The sequence below is a fragment of the Ursus arctos genome, unplaced genomic scaffold (assembly GCF_023065955.2).
Source record: "Ursus arctos isolate Adak ecotype North America unplaced genomic scaffold, UrsArc2.0 scaffold_1, whole genome shotgun sequence".
NCBI lineage: Eukaryota > Metazoa > Chordata > Mammalia > Carnivora > Ursidae > Ursus > Ursus arctos.
Window position 1 is genome coordinate 31,950,275 of NW_026622763.1, and position 14,994 is coordinate 31,965,268.

The 14,994-nt window shown below is 46.3% G+C and overlaps 1 protein-coding gene across 1 annotated transcript in view; it reads left to right on the forward strand.

The window, feature by feature from the left end:
- Positions 1 to 11,496, forward strand: part of KIF5C (kinesin family member 5C) — a 149,719-nt gene extending 138,223 nt beyond the window's left edge. The window contains exon 26 of the mRNA XM_026492823.4: positions 7,610 to 11,496. The gene's annotated coding sequence lies outside the window, so the exon portion shown is untranslated. The remainder of the gene's footprint in view (positions 1 to 7,609) is intronic.
- The last annotated feature ends 3,498 nt before the right edge of the window (positions 11,497 to 14,994 follow it).

Genomic DNA, 14,994 nt, shown 5'->3' on the forward strand with positions numbered 1-14,994 from the left:
GCAGCTGCAGAAGCTGGGAGATGGGGTTGCAGGCTGAAGAGATAAGGTGTGAAATAGACCTCTGAGGCAGTACTGAGTGCTTATTCATGGCCCCACATTTAATGCAGACATCATTTAAATATCTTGTCTGACTCCCTGGTTCTGAGGGCCCTGGAATTGGGCTTCCCTTCCCTGTAATGCTCTGGCAAGCCATTGGGTGCTTATTCAAATATGTCCACCAGATGGCGCCAGTGGGGCACTGCTGGAAGCTCGACTATTTTCTAAAAGGCTTTGAGCAATAGGGTCTTTTGGCTTTCCTATATTTAGGCCATTATTTCTTGAATTTGAATAGTAAATAGAGTACTTTTAAGGGGATAAAGTTCTCATATTTCCCAGAGGTTTTTTTAAAATTATAATTAGGTATTTGCAAATTTACAATAGCATATACTTACAGATCTTACACAACTACCAAGTCAAAACAAATTTAGAAGTTAGATTGAAATGAACCATACACCAAAATCAAATTACCAACCTTCACCAAAGTTAATGAAAGATGGCTTTTCTCTGGAAAGAGCTGGGTGCAAGGTGACTCTGGTACGCGTTGCTTCTAGTGGGGTCTGGCTTGCCTATGCTGCTTCTGTGTCATTCCCTTTCTGTGTCAGAACCACTGTAGAGGGGTGCCTGGTGGCTCAGTCAGTAGAGCACGTGAGTCTTGATCTTGGGGTTGTAAACTTGAGCCCCACGTTGGGTGTAGAGGTTACTTAAAAATAAAGTCTGTAAGAAGGAAAAGAAAGGAAAAAAATCACTGCAGCGTCACTGCATACCTTCAAGCTGTTTTGCTGTCTCATGGCTGAGCACATCTTTCTCCGGTGGAGGCCAGCTTTAGCTGGAGGGTATTGAAGTTGTGAGGGGTAGCGTCTGCTTGGTCCTAGCATAAAACCTGTGTGGGGCGAAGTATGGGAATGCTTGGTTGCAAGGTTGTCAGCCGGGTAATCTAGAATACCCACATATTTTTTTTTAAATATTTATTTTTTTGAGAGAGAGTGGGTGGGGGGGGAAGAGGGAGGGGGAGAGAGAGAGAAGCAGACTCCCTGCTAGAGAAAGAGAAGCAGACTCCCTGCTGAGCGCAGAGTCCGATGCGGGGCTCGATCTCACCACCCTGAGATCGTGACCAGAGCCGAAATCTAGAGTCGAATGCTTAACCACTTAACCAACTGAGCCATCCAGGCACCCCTAGAATATGCACATATTAATGCTTCAGATTTTTGTGGAAAGAAAAACGTAAAGTTGAAAATATTGTGAAATGAACGAAAGGCCCAGGATGCCTCTCACTTTGTTGATGAAGATAATGACTCTGATATTTTGAGGACTGTACTTTTATTAAAAACCATATATGTTAAGTCTAGAAATCATAGCCTATGAAGTTTTGGGGTGCCTGGGTGGCTCAGTTGGTTGAGCGTCTGACTCAGTTTCCGCTCAGGTCATGATCTCAGGGTCCTGGGGTCAAGGCCCACTTCAGGCTCTGCACTTAGCATGGAGTCTGTTTGTCCATCTCCCTCTGCTCCCCCCGCCCCCCGTCTCAAATAAGTAAATAAATAAAATCTTCAAAAAAATAAAGTTTTAATAAACTTTGAGAAAACATTTGGTAAAATGACAGTGGTAGAGCCAACAGGGACTCATTAGGGCTCTTGCAGAAGCAGCAGCTCCGTGTTTTTAGACTATGCTTTCATGCTTTGAGGCATAAAGAAAACAGCGCTGGAAAAGCATGTCTGCGATTTACAGCAGGGTCATGTGGGTGAGTGTAACTACAAAGAGCCATCAACGCAGACCAGGTGTTCTGTTACGACCTCTGTAGCTCTGATTTGTGCGACATGCCCTGGATCAGTGACAGTCACTGTAGGATGGCTCCATCTTCTTCAGCTTTTACTACTTTAAGACTCTTATTGTGAATATGTCTGTTAGTTGTTAGTAAAAATAGTCTGTTTAAATTCTGAAGTGGCGGGCTGGAAGCAGGCACAGAACACACATCTCCAGGCTTTCACGACTGCTCCCTTTTGCTGCCGTGACAGTCATCTGTGACCGAGGGCCTGAAATCCTGGCCCCTGTGTTCCTGTGTGCCTGCCACGTCAGGGTGTTCAGGCTTTGCCCAGACAGTTGGAATGCACACGTGGTTTTCTACTCTTTTTTTTTTTTTTTTTAAGATTTTATTTATTAATTTGACATAGAGAGACAGCCAGCGAGAGAGGGAACACAAGCAGGGGGAGTGGGAGAGGAAGAAGCAGGCTCCCAGTGGAGGAACCTGATGTGGGGCTCGATCCCAGAACGGTGGGATCACGCCCTGAGCCCAAGGCAGACGCTTAACGACTGCACCACCCAGGCGCCCTGTGGTTTTCTACTCTTAAGTCTTGTCACAGGGGGTGAGTGAGCCCTGGGTGGCTCAGTGGGTTACGCGTCTACCTTCGGCTCACGTCATGATCCCAGGACCCTGCTTTTCCCTTCCCTTCTGCCTGCAGCTCCCCTTGCTTGTGCTCGCACTCTCTGTCAAATAAATAAATAAAATCTTAAAAAAAAAAAAAAAAAGTCTTGTCAGGGTAAGCTACACACAAAAGGGGAAATTCCAAGTCTTAGAGACAGGAAGTCCAGTATTTTCTAGGCTCGCACTTAAACCTCAGATTTATTTGACTCTGAATGTCCCTGGCCATTTCCCCATGTTTACTACCTTCAGCTAAAGCCCTAAACTTCAGGTCCTTGTACGCCTCTATATCTCCTGTCTTTGAAGTAAGAAGTTCACCTTCTCTCAACCCACCACCCCGCCCTTCCTTGTTTTCCTCCACCTCAGGCGGAATAGAATCTTCTCTGTAAGCTTTTGACTACTAGAACAAAAAGGCGGCCCTTCTCTGTTTAGTCCTTTGTTTACCCTTCCGTTCAGGCTGAGCTTTCCAAGCTGGCACTTCCCCATTTATACTCTATTTGCTTTTCTAAATCTCTGTATTTCCTTCTTGTTACTCTTCTCTCTGTCCTCAGTACCTAGATCCAAACCGTTTTGCATCTTGGCCGTGATACCCACGTAATCACGTACGAGTGCCTTGTGCCCACAGCAGAAATGGGTTCACTCCCCACGTGGAGGATAGGTGAGAAGCCGCTTTCGAATTTAAACCTCGGAAGTAGTGAAGTCAGGAAGCCTCCTTTACAGCAGGTCACGTGGGATCTTTCAGGCACGCATGTGGTCTACATCTGAGCCACTGGGCCGTTCAACTTGCTACGGCTGTTGGAAAATCCTAGTAATGAAATGATTGAGTCACAAGAATGTGAGTTCCCTCTCTGCAGGGGGACTCTGCTACAGGCAGGGTACATAGCTAGGTGATCGTGGGTTCAGGATACAGAGCTGGGCCTCCTGGGGTTGAATCACAGCTTGGCCATGCGCGAGGTAAGTTACTTCATCTCTCTGTGCCTCCCTGTCCTCTGTAAAATTTGCCAAATGACGGTACTTACTTCCAAGGGGGCTGTGAGGATTAAATGCAGTAGCACGCAGAGAGTTTAGGCAGGCACCCGGCGCGGAGCGGGCACGTGTCGTTGGCCCGCGTTGACGTTATGCCATCCTACCTTCTACAGAGAGGCCAAGGGAACTGTCAAGATCACACATCTTGTCCGTGGTGGGTCCTGGACCATGACCTCTGATACTCTGTGCAGCAGTTCCCAGAGTTCCTGGCCTTAAGACCTTTGTAGTCTTAAAAAGTATTGACATCAAAGAGATTTTTATATTCCTGGGCAGTATCTCTTGGTGTTTTTTATTATTGATATAAATTGAAGCAAAAATTTTAAATATCACTACTGTTAACACAAATGCCACTTTTAATGAAACGTGATTATTTTCCAAAACAAAAACTTAGAATGGCATTGCTTTGCAGTTTTGCAAATCTCTTTAATATGTGGCTCAATGGATGGCCCTGGATTCTCATATTTACTTCTGCATTCTCTCGGTTGCAGTGTCTTATTTTAGTGGAAGAAAACCCAGCCTTGTCACTCCAGGCAGGATTCTTGGGTGTGGAGAAGTTATGATCATAGCACCTTCTCTCTCTCTCTTTTTTAAGATTTCATTTATTTGAGAGAGAAAGCGCATGTGAGCCTGCATGGGTGGGGGGAGGGGCAGAGGGAGAGAGAGAAGCAGGCTCCCTGCTGAGCAGGGAGCACAAAATCACGAAGTCAGATGCTTAACCGACTGGGCCACCCAGGCGCCCCCATAGTACCTTCTTCATCACAGGCTTGCTCTGAGAATTGAGTGAGAGATGTGAAAGAAGGGTGGAAAGTCCTGGGAGAGTATGTGGCAAAAATTAGGGCCTCACAATTATTAGCCAGAGTTACGGTGGTTGTGAGGACAGGCCGCAAAAGCATAGGCAAAGCAGGACTCAGGGAGAGGGGGCAGAAAGAAGGGCAGGCGGGCACTGTGGTGTGGGACTTGGAAACCAGCATTGTGCGCCCAAAGGGAGCAGTCGTGAGGCCCAGGAAGGAAGAACGATCGTCCCCCCACAGCAGGTTGCACTTGTGCTCCTGGGAGATAAACCCACTTCTCTTCAGCAGTGATGTGTGGAGTACAATCGGCAGTTCTTATAATGTGGGCACTGAATGGTAGAAAGGCAAGAGAAAAGATAAAACTACGTACTGTTTGGATTAAGCATAAATCCTCTTGCAAGCAATTGCAAAAGCCGAAGTTAGGGGAAAACCTCTAAATACTTCTTGCAAAACCCTTGTATAATTCACGTCTTTCTTCAGCCTTCTCACCCCTTCTAAAGAAAGGCGATTTTATTTCCTCCTAAGTCTGGTCACACGTTGCCGCTCTGAATTACCACCTCCAGTTTGGCAGGAGCCCAGGGACAGTCTCATAGCAGGTCATTTGGGCCAGTACCTTGCTTTTCGGAGAGTAACAGCTCTGAGCCATCCAAGAGGGTCAATAGAACTGGGTTTTCAATGTTTGCAAGGTTTGCCAGCCTCTCCGGGTTGGCCGCTCTCGGTGATCGGAATGGTCAGAAGTGGTTTCTCCGGGAGCTGACCCATTTACCTTTACAAGTTCTATCCGTTTTCTCTCCTGAATTTATCAGAAGAGATGAACATTCAGATGGTTGGGGGAAGGATGGGAGTATCCCAGTTGACTTCCTTCTTCTTGGGCCTGCTGGAAAGACTGCATTGGCAGACGGGCCGGAAAGACTGGTAACTCAGGATGAAGAGGAACAACCTCTTTAGAATAAAGGACACTTGACCGGTGGACTCCCTATGTTCTTCCTTTCGGCAGCCTGTTACAGTCTTTGTCTTCTCTCGCCCTCTTTGAGGGGACTAAGCAGGTTGGGTGTCTTGTGGCCCCTGTTTCTTCCCTACCATTAGCCAGACGTGCTGAATCTTGCACATGGAGGGGTGGGGGATTTGAATGAAAGGCCAGCTGGTGGAAACTGTGTGACTTGGCGGTCTGCAGGCACTGTTGACGCTGCCCCATCAAGCTTGTGTCTAGTACGAGGCTCTGTCAGCACGAGTGGGCTGCAATCACCATGTTAAGCCCTAATCCTGCAATTTAAGGCATGTGCTCCTACCTCCCTGCCCCTGGGCACGCAGGAAGACCATCTCATGTGACCAGGGTGACCCAGAAGTGATCCTGAGATCGTGTGCTCAGAAAAATGAACCTGTAAGGAAAGCGAAATGGGGATTCGAGCGGTAATACTCAGAAAGCACCCTTGCGTTGCTTGGTTTTCAGCTCAAAATGAATGTGAACGACCACTCTGACCGGGCTTTTGGAGTTTTCATTTCTTGTCCTAACAATAAGCACAAAATCTTACCAGACAGTCTAAACATTAAAGACGCTCTTCCCACAAACAACTCTCTGTGTGACGTCTAAAAACAACACGAATATTACCATATAAGGTTGTTTAAGCCAGTTTTTTTTTTTTTAAAGATTTTATTTATTTATTTGACAGAGATAGAGACAGGCAGCGAGAGAGGGAACACAAGCAGGGGGAGTGGGAGAGGAAGAAACAGGCTCATAGCGGAGGAGCCTGATGTGGGGCTCGATCCCACAATGCCGGGATCACGCCCTGAGCCGAAGGCAGATGCTTAACCGCTGTGCCACCCAGGCGCCCCTGTTTAAGCCAGTTTTGATTGAGCAGCGTTATACCTGTGAATAGTTACACCATTGGAGCAAGAGATGGTAATTACCAAATGAGCGCTCTGAGTTTTCTTTGCGTGTGTGTGTGTGTATCTGGGAGGAGGTGGTATTATAAAAAAGAATATGTTCTTTTTTCCCTCTTCTCTTTCCCCTCCACCCACTTTGCTCTTATCTACTTTTATAATCCCTTTCCACACCCTGAATTTTTTCTATTGATTTATAATTTGCATCCTGCTTATTTACATAAACTCCGAGAGGCTGCTGACAATATTATAACACGTGAGTCGGGAGAGTGAAGAGAAACACATCAGAGGGGGAGAGAGCATTGTAGCAGGAATCTGGGGTGGATGTTTACCGCAGTTGAGCCCTGAATTTGGATCTAAGCCTTCTAGAGGCAAAAACAGAAAGCACAATGTGTCAGGTTATGGAGTTCCTTTTAAAATCAGATGCGCACGTGGGTTTTTCTTAGTGTCTGTCATATTTCTGTGCCAGGCATTTCCCATGTGTCTCAAGGATGAGGCTCGACATACCCCTGCTGCGGCCCCCTCCCCACCCCACAAGCCCCGTGAGCTCTGCCCAAAACCTACAGGAAGACCACAGACAGACAGGGCTTCCAGCTGGTGGGGGGAAGCGGAAACTTTGGTTCCTTTCTGAAAGTGGATTTTACTGGAGTTGTTCCGAAGGCGACAGAGACCGCTCCGGGCTGGCCTCTGAGTCAGGACTAGCCCAGACTTTTATCCTGAAGACCTGAGCGTGATCGGATGGATGTTTGGTGGGAAGTGGGGTGAAATCAAGGGGGTGCCTTCTGAGTAACTTCATCAGCCTAGGGAGGTGAAAGCTACCTTTCCATCAGGATTAGGGTTAGGGGATGTCTGACCTGCCTCAGAATCCCTGTGCGAAGGGTGTTGGAGTCTCCCTCAGGAATGAGAAAATGCGCTGTGTTACTCTGAATACCACCAGTGTCGCTAGAGATGGACTTTTGGAAGAGACTGTTGTCAGGGCAAAAGCAGTAAGTAGGACACTGTGCTGTCCAACAGGCCACACGTGGCTACGGAGCACTCGAGATGTGGCCACGTCTGCATCGAGATGTGCCGAAAGTATAAAACCTACACGAAAAACGCTGCAAACGTGGTGGGAAAAAGACGGAAGCAGCTCCACAGTGATGGTGTGACGTGAGATTGCTCAGTATGTAACACTGGTCACCTGTGGAAGTGACGATAGATCGAATTTCTTGGGTTAAATAAAATGTTATTAAAATGAATTCTTACTTGTTTCTTCCCACTTTTTAATGTGGCCACTTGAAAATTTAAATATGTGGCTTATGTGATATTTCTACTGGACAGCTCTGGTCTGAATATCTAGAATGTTTATCTAAATATCTAATTACTCCAGATATTCCAAATATCAGACCACTTGTCTGAGGAGTGAGATTCCACTGTGTGCGCTAACTCCTGTGTTCTCTTTCTGGTTCTCTCTCAACAGATACGGCTCTCCATGTAGCATGTCAAGGACTACATTAATCACCAATTCCTTTATTTTTTTTTCCCCTCCTACACAATTTCCATTTTCTTTTACACTTGCTTACCCCAGCCATCTGCAGTACACCGGTTTCAGATATTCGAGCTGTGCAGAATCTCTGTGTGGACAGATGTGTGCTTGGACATTTCTCTTCCTGAGAAACCTGAAAGGGACGATCACAGAAGATCCACTTACTCCTGAGAACGAATGCCAGGGACTAGGCCGTTGGGTGGTCTCTAGGCGGTCCCCGGAGCCTCCTCCCTCGGCAGTGTACTGTCCCAGCAAACGCCCTAACGTGCCATTCCCTGGGGGGGGGGGGGTACAACCAAGTGCCATGGGGGTGGGTGGGTGGGGGGAATCGTGCTCCGCTGCAACTGTCTGGTTTCCTGTAAAATAAACACATTCCTTTATATTTTTAGGGAACAAAAAAAGTGCTGCTACAAGGTTCAAAATGTTCATTCTGAACACTTTTCCAAAACAAATGACCCCAAAGAAGCATTTTGAATACCCCGGTCACATCTTTGGGTCTGTAAAAGACACCTTTTAGTAGGGCACCTGTTAAAATGCAAAGCAAATTTCTTCAAGGCAGAAAAACAATCTGACAGTAGCAATGTAGAATTTGTTCATTCAAACACATCTATGTAAATGCAAAAAGTCATAAAACTCACCTGAGCTGCTTGCTGCTGAATCTGCAGCGACCAGTCTCGGCCAGCCCAGCGTGAACAGCCTTCCTTCGGAAGTGTTGAAAATGCTGCAAAGTTGGGTGATTGGAAATGGGGCGGCCCCCTCCTTGCCTCTTCCTCCCTGATCCTACTGGAGCTTGCACTGGGGATGGCCTGTTTCTGTAGGGAACCATCTTAAGCCTTGAGGGGGTAAGGCCAGTTGAAATCCAGGATCAGTTCCAGCAGTTGGAAAAGAAAGCCTTGGGGCGGGGGAGTGATTGACAAATTTTGTGCCTATGAATAAGTTGTTATTTTAACCCTTCATTGCTGAAGTTTATTTGACTTTTCTCTCTTTGGCATCAGATAGATAGATTTCATCTTCTTAGGCAGAAGGAGAAGAAATCAGTATGGATGGATTTTTTTTACATTTAACTATTGGTTTTTTCAACATACGAATTTAAAGCTGAATCAACTCTTCCTTCCAGTTGTGGATTCTAGAAGGATTGATTTCCAAATAGGAAAGTCTTCAGGGAAGCTGACAAGGATTCAATTAACTTGGTCTTGTGTGCTGCTACTAGTTTTGACAAATTTGAGGGTAAGTCAATGACAACCAGACCAATCTCAGTGAAAGCACCCATCCGCTCTTGGTGCCTGACCAAGATGAGTGAGCTGGCATTGTCCCTGCTGCTGTCACCACTGGAATGAAATGTAGGCCGGAGAGAGAGAGAGGGAGAGAGAGAGAGAGAGTGTGTGTGTGTGTGTGTGCGCGCACGCCCGTGCACACATGTAAAACACTGAGGACTGTGAACTGACTTCCAAACTTTTCTTGTGTAAAATTTCCCTAACACAGCAAAGCTGCTTTGACTTAATTTATTTGTTAAACATTGCACTTTGTTTATATGTGTTTTGTTTTGGGGGGGCGGGGAGCAAGGAGAAAGAAGAAGACCAGTTCTACTGAAGTATTTATTTTGCGTTCATTTTCACTTGAAAAATTCTTCTTTTGACTTTCTTATATTGCCGGTACTTGCCCAGTATAGCTGCTCGATGGCTATTTGCAGTCTGATAGAAGGGTCTTTGTAGGGCAGGTTTTGCAAAGTTATCAGGTAATAACATATGCCATAGATTATAATCTTGCTGTTAATATGTTTGGCTCTGATTTTAGAAGCTAACACATTGGTCTTGGAGAGGATTGCCAATTAATAGTTGTCATACCGCTATTGTCTATTATGCAACTGTATTTATGTGTGGAAATTGAACAAAGGTCAATGATTCTTTTTGGAGGCTCTCTTGTTAATAGATTGTTTTAAATTCTCCCCAAGGTAACCTTTCCCTGGGTACCCCTTTTCTATTTCTAAAGAATTTTTTGGCCCTTTCATGCTTCAAAAAGAGCCACACATTTCACTTGTGGTTCCATATTTCTTGATCTCCACAAGGGACTCACAAAATTCACACTACTTTTATTCACAGACGAAAGTTGGCTTTGATGTCTCTTAAAGATAATTCTGCTACTTGCTGATCAGCCAGTCAGTTCACCTAGCTTCAATCTTTATAGGACCTCAAAACTAACTTTCCTACACTGTGACTAAAAGGAGGGCAGATTACTGGAATGGATCATCCAGCAAATTCAAGTGGATCCCTAAATATTACTTTATATGATAAACTAAGATCAGGACCATATCCTCTGTAGGCCACTTTTTAAAAAGCCACATTTATGCAACTTTCATTTTTTAAAAGTTATTACTCCTTTACATTTATACTCTAAATATAAAAACCGCACTTCTGAATGGCTGAGCCTATGATGATATTTTTGGTTGTGTGTTACTTTTTGCAAGAGAGAGAAAGAGAGAGAGAGAACGTGTGTTTCTCTGTGAATAATTTTATATCTCATGCTACTTCTTAAAAATTTACTTTTTGATGCTATAATGGAATAGCCAGATGGTTTGTACAAACAATCTCTACCTGCAGGATGGTGGATTGTTAAATTAGAGAATGCTGTTTGGGATATCAAGATTTATGGTCGGATTCAACTTAACCAATTACATTTTTATAATGTAGTATATTCCTTCATTGACTGTATTATCAATTCATAAAGTGCTTTTAAACCTTAAGAAAAAGATTTATGGCTGGAGACTAAAATATATTAATGCCAAATGTGTTTTGGTCAGTTACTGGAGAATTCTGTCTAAATGCATTATCTCTTGAAATGCTGTACAGTTTGCTTGTTTGATTGGCAGGTAGTCGGGAGAATCAGTGTGGAGTAAGATTTAAAGGAAATAATATCATGTGATTACAAAAATTAGAATTCATAGCAATATTGGCATAAATGAAGAAATGAAAATGTTTATCTAGAATGTAGCATCTAGTGACTTTTTGGTGCCCTAACTTCACATGAAGGAGTGATATTTCTGTCAAGGCCAGACCAAGCCACCACCAAGACTCATGGGGAATTATCGGTTCTTTTTTCCTAGAGGAATAACTGAAAGCAAATAAAAGTCTTAACAGCCCCCTCTTTGAAGTGGTTTTTGTTGTTGTTTTTGTTTTTAAGCAGGGCAGAAGACATTTAGAGTGTGGCTACATGACATATTGGGGAAGTTTTCCACTGGAAGGGGGCAGGGGGAGGATTTCACTTCACCGTCTCACCCCTAATATCTTGAGCGAGCTAAGGGAACCATCACCATCTAAAATGGTTTCAGCTAACACTAGCAGTCTCGCCTTCCTGGAAGTATTGAACGAGGGCCGGGTAGCTGCTGACGGAAGCCTTCCGCCATGAAGTCTGCTTTCACATCTCCATCTGGCGCACCCGTTTTAAAGACGTCTCCTCGTGTGCAGATTCAAGGGGGGTAGGGCGTTCCGTAGCATTAGACCTGTCTAGCTGGTAGCGTCTGTCATGTGTACTGCAGATGTGTGCCCTCGTGGCTTGATGTACCTGTACAGTAGCTTTCGTTAAGAACATTTGTGGACACACTTGTGCTGGTGGTTTGAGGGGGAAAATGGCCGTTTATACCAAGGAATGATGCTGTAATATATAGTACATGTAACAGAAGATCTGGAAGTAACCCTCCCCTGGCCCGTGGAAAATTCTGGTTATCGTCTAGGTTCTACGGTGAAGATGTATGGACACTCTGGCAGACTGCATGTTGTATAATTTGAAAAATACTAAAAGTGGAAAATAAAATTGAGTTAAACTTTGTCTGGCCTGTTTTTTCTTGAGTCATCCTAAATGCGTTCTCAGTTAAGGCCTCAATGCCAGTGTCAGGAGGAACCAGTGTTTGGCCTCAGAAGAAGAGTTCATTTCAGCGGACAGCTGCTCAGATTCAACGCATGAGTAAAGTCAGCCTTGACTTTTCTGCCTCCTCTTTGGCTCGAATATCTGCTTGTATTTATTTTTTAGTGAGGAACCCAAAAAATCTGACATTTGTTCCTTCAGCACTGAAACGATAGCAACTGATATAAATCAGTGTCTTAAGCTTTTTTTTTAAAGGGAAGATTGAGTTAAAGGTCATTAGACCAGAGTAAGAGCTGGATTTCTTCTTGCCGGAGTCGGGCACTTATTCCAACAATGCGTAGCGCCGTGGCATCAGCTCATGCAACGGAGCCCTGCACATGCTGAATGTTGAAGGATTCTTGGCATCTTTTGAGAAGGATCAGCATGTTTGTGTTCCTGTGTAACCTACGGATAGTTAGTGTTCACGTGTAGGGCTAAGGTCTTATGAGAGGATGTTGAAGTGTGAAGCCTTTGGAGAATAAGGAAAGGCAGGCTGCAGGATGATGGTATCTGCTCTCAGCAAGGAGACTTCTGTGGCTCGGGTCGCTGGAACCCTGTGGCCATGCAAGCATGTATATGTGAGGTACCCTCATTCTTGGTTTGCTTAATGTTGCAGGAGAGGCAGACAGTAAACTGCTTTAGTCAGTTACAGACGGGAAGGATGGATGCCAAGTGAGTGTTTTGTAAGTGGAGTGGGGGCTTCTGTGATGCCTTACCCATCTCGCTTGAAGTTGTTACTCTCCCAAGAACTCGGAAGGGGCCGTGTCCAGATGCCAGAGTGTGAAAGGTGACTTGGGTAGTAAAACTTCAAATGTGCATAATATTTCAGGGGAAGGCTGTGTATTTAAGATGGGAAAGAAGTCCTCGGAAAGAACTCGATGACGAAGCACATTTCAGCATCTGTGGGAGATGACCCCACAGGTCCCAGAATGCAGGGGCTCCACAGTGCAGGAGGACTGACGGGCACCCACCGTTCCCCCAGGTTCCTGCAAGGCTTTCTCGGCGTTTCCCGTTCCATCCCGCTCTGAATGATGCTTGGCCTATGCCTGGGAAGCACAGAGTCCGTGAGTGTCTGTGGGAGGACGTGGGGCTGAAGCCATAGCTGCAAAGGTAATTACGGATGACGTGCGCATTGGCGGATTTAATCGTGGCATTTGTGACAGGTTACATCTTGTGATTTGTCTTCCATACAGCATAAATGGACAGAAATAGGCATCTCTCTGGTGACACATCAGATGAAAATGTGGGCTCGCGTGACCAGAGGCATCCCAAGCCAGGGAGTTTTTACTTTCCCTTTGGCAGCTGCTGGCTCCTCATCCAATCTGCAAAGAACACACCAATTTCTGCGTGGTTGGTTGGGCTCAGAATAGTCAAAGACTTGCAGGGAATCCCGTGGATCTTTCCCCTTATGGCGCGGTGGATGGCAAAGGCTGGAATTCTCCATCTGCTTTGCTTCCCCAGCACCAGGGGCTCGGTTTGGGGGCCCCTCCCAGTCTGGCACCCTCCAAACCCTCACCCCTCCCCATGACCGGACTGCAAATGATTCTCCTAGGACAGCTCTTCAAAAAATGTACCTCCAGCCATATTTTACTCTTTCAGAATGTATACATCAAACTAGAGAAGTTGGCAGACCTGCTCCGGACGCCATGTACCAGCACCAGAACGTCCCAGTGCTCAGAAAGCTGCAGGAGGGAGTCGGGGAACGCCAGAGACGGTTCTGGCTGGGTGCCAGATGCTGTTTTAAGAGCCTTACACGTATTAATCCATCTAATCCTCCTAATAACCCCACGAGGTAGGCACCATTATCTCCACTCTAGTGGGGAGGAAACAGGCACAGAGAGGTTTGGTCACTTGCCCGAGGCCTCACAGCTGGGAGGAAGAGTCAGGATCGAAACCCAGGCAGTCTGGTCCCAAGGTCTGTGCTCGGGGTCGCTGGTAACGCTGCCGCTCAGAGCAGTGCTCCGTGTGGGGGTGGGGGGGGGTGATACCCAGCAACCAGCGTCAAAAATCCTTTTGTGAAGAATTTACGCAGTGTTCTACCTCTGCAACTTTCCTGTTTTCTCCTGTGGGAGGAACCTGAGAATTCCCGGTTCCTTGAACTATGTTAAGCACTCAAATGCATCTCGGACAGAATCATCAAAACAATAGTGAAAGAGGACGCCCCGCAGCAGCGGTGCCCGAGACTGCACCTTCTAGAGGAAGTTGGGGAGCCCCAGCGGCTGCCAGGATCTTTCATGTCGCAGACATTGAGAAGGCTGTAGTCACTCCTGTCAGTCCTGTACTGTTTGCTGTAAGAATTTAACCCAACTCATGTTGACTTTTTTTTTTTCCTCTTTAGGACATTAATGATCTCTGGTTGCATTTAAAAATACATAACCTTTGTCCTCTGCTGTTTAAGCTCCCAATAAAAGCTTCTCTTGCCCCATCTGGGCCAGCCCTAATGGGGGTCTGAGGAGCACTTCGGGGGGTCCCCCTCGCCCCGTCTCTGTGAGGCCTTGGAGAAGGCTGCTCAGGGAGCCCCGCCGAGAGGGGCTGCCCCTACCTCACCTCCAGCCTTGTCAGGATGATTAATAGAGTCTCGTTTTAATGCTTTCGGTTTAGAAAAAGTATGCATGCCTACCATACCACACATGCATCTGCAAGTCCGACCAGAGAAAGGGGCAGCCACAGTACAAGTGGGGTTCCCTGGTGAGCAATCCCCCCTACCCCGCCTTACCACACACTCTGTTTACCTGTGCCTCTCCCGGGGTGCTTCTGATGGGCTCCGGCAGAGTTGGGGAGGAAAGCTGCTGGCGGATTCCTCTCGGTCACGGGCTGCTACCTCCTTCAGGCTGGCTGCTTGCCTGCTGACCCCAAGCACCAGCCTGGCCTCTTCGCTGCCCTGCAGCGCCCCCTTCTGGGACGTGCATGCAAAAGCGAAATCTCGCCGGAGCACCGGCTCTCAGCAACGGCACTGCGGAGTAATTCCAAAATGGAAATAACGAGGGACTTGGGGCCTGGATCCCGCTCGACTTCGCCCTGACCAACGGCGGGGTTGTGGTGACGTTGTTTAGCCATGCAGCGTCTCAACGGCCTCATCTCCATACCTGACTTAGGGAGATGTCTAGGCCACCACTCTCTACTCTTCACATTTGGTTGGGGGATTAGAGGAGAAATTGTGTGCAAGCATTCTATGAAAGTGCTATTTAAATAGAAGAGATTGCTGTGTTAAAAGACAAAATTCAACTGAGTAAATTTTAAAGATCTTACTGGCTTTATTCAATGGCTCATGAATTGGGCAGCATGAATCTAGCAGATAGAAAGGAGCTCCGAGGAGCGGTACAGAATGAAAGCCCTATGGGCAGAAGGGAGTGGGAACAAAGAGGCAAAAAGCAGAGTGGTTCTGGCAAGGTCACTTCCCTTCTGGGGATGGCAGGGGTCCG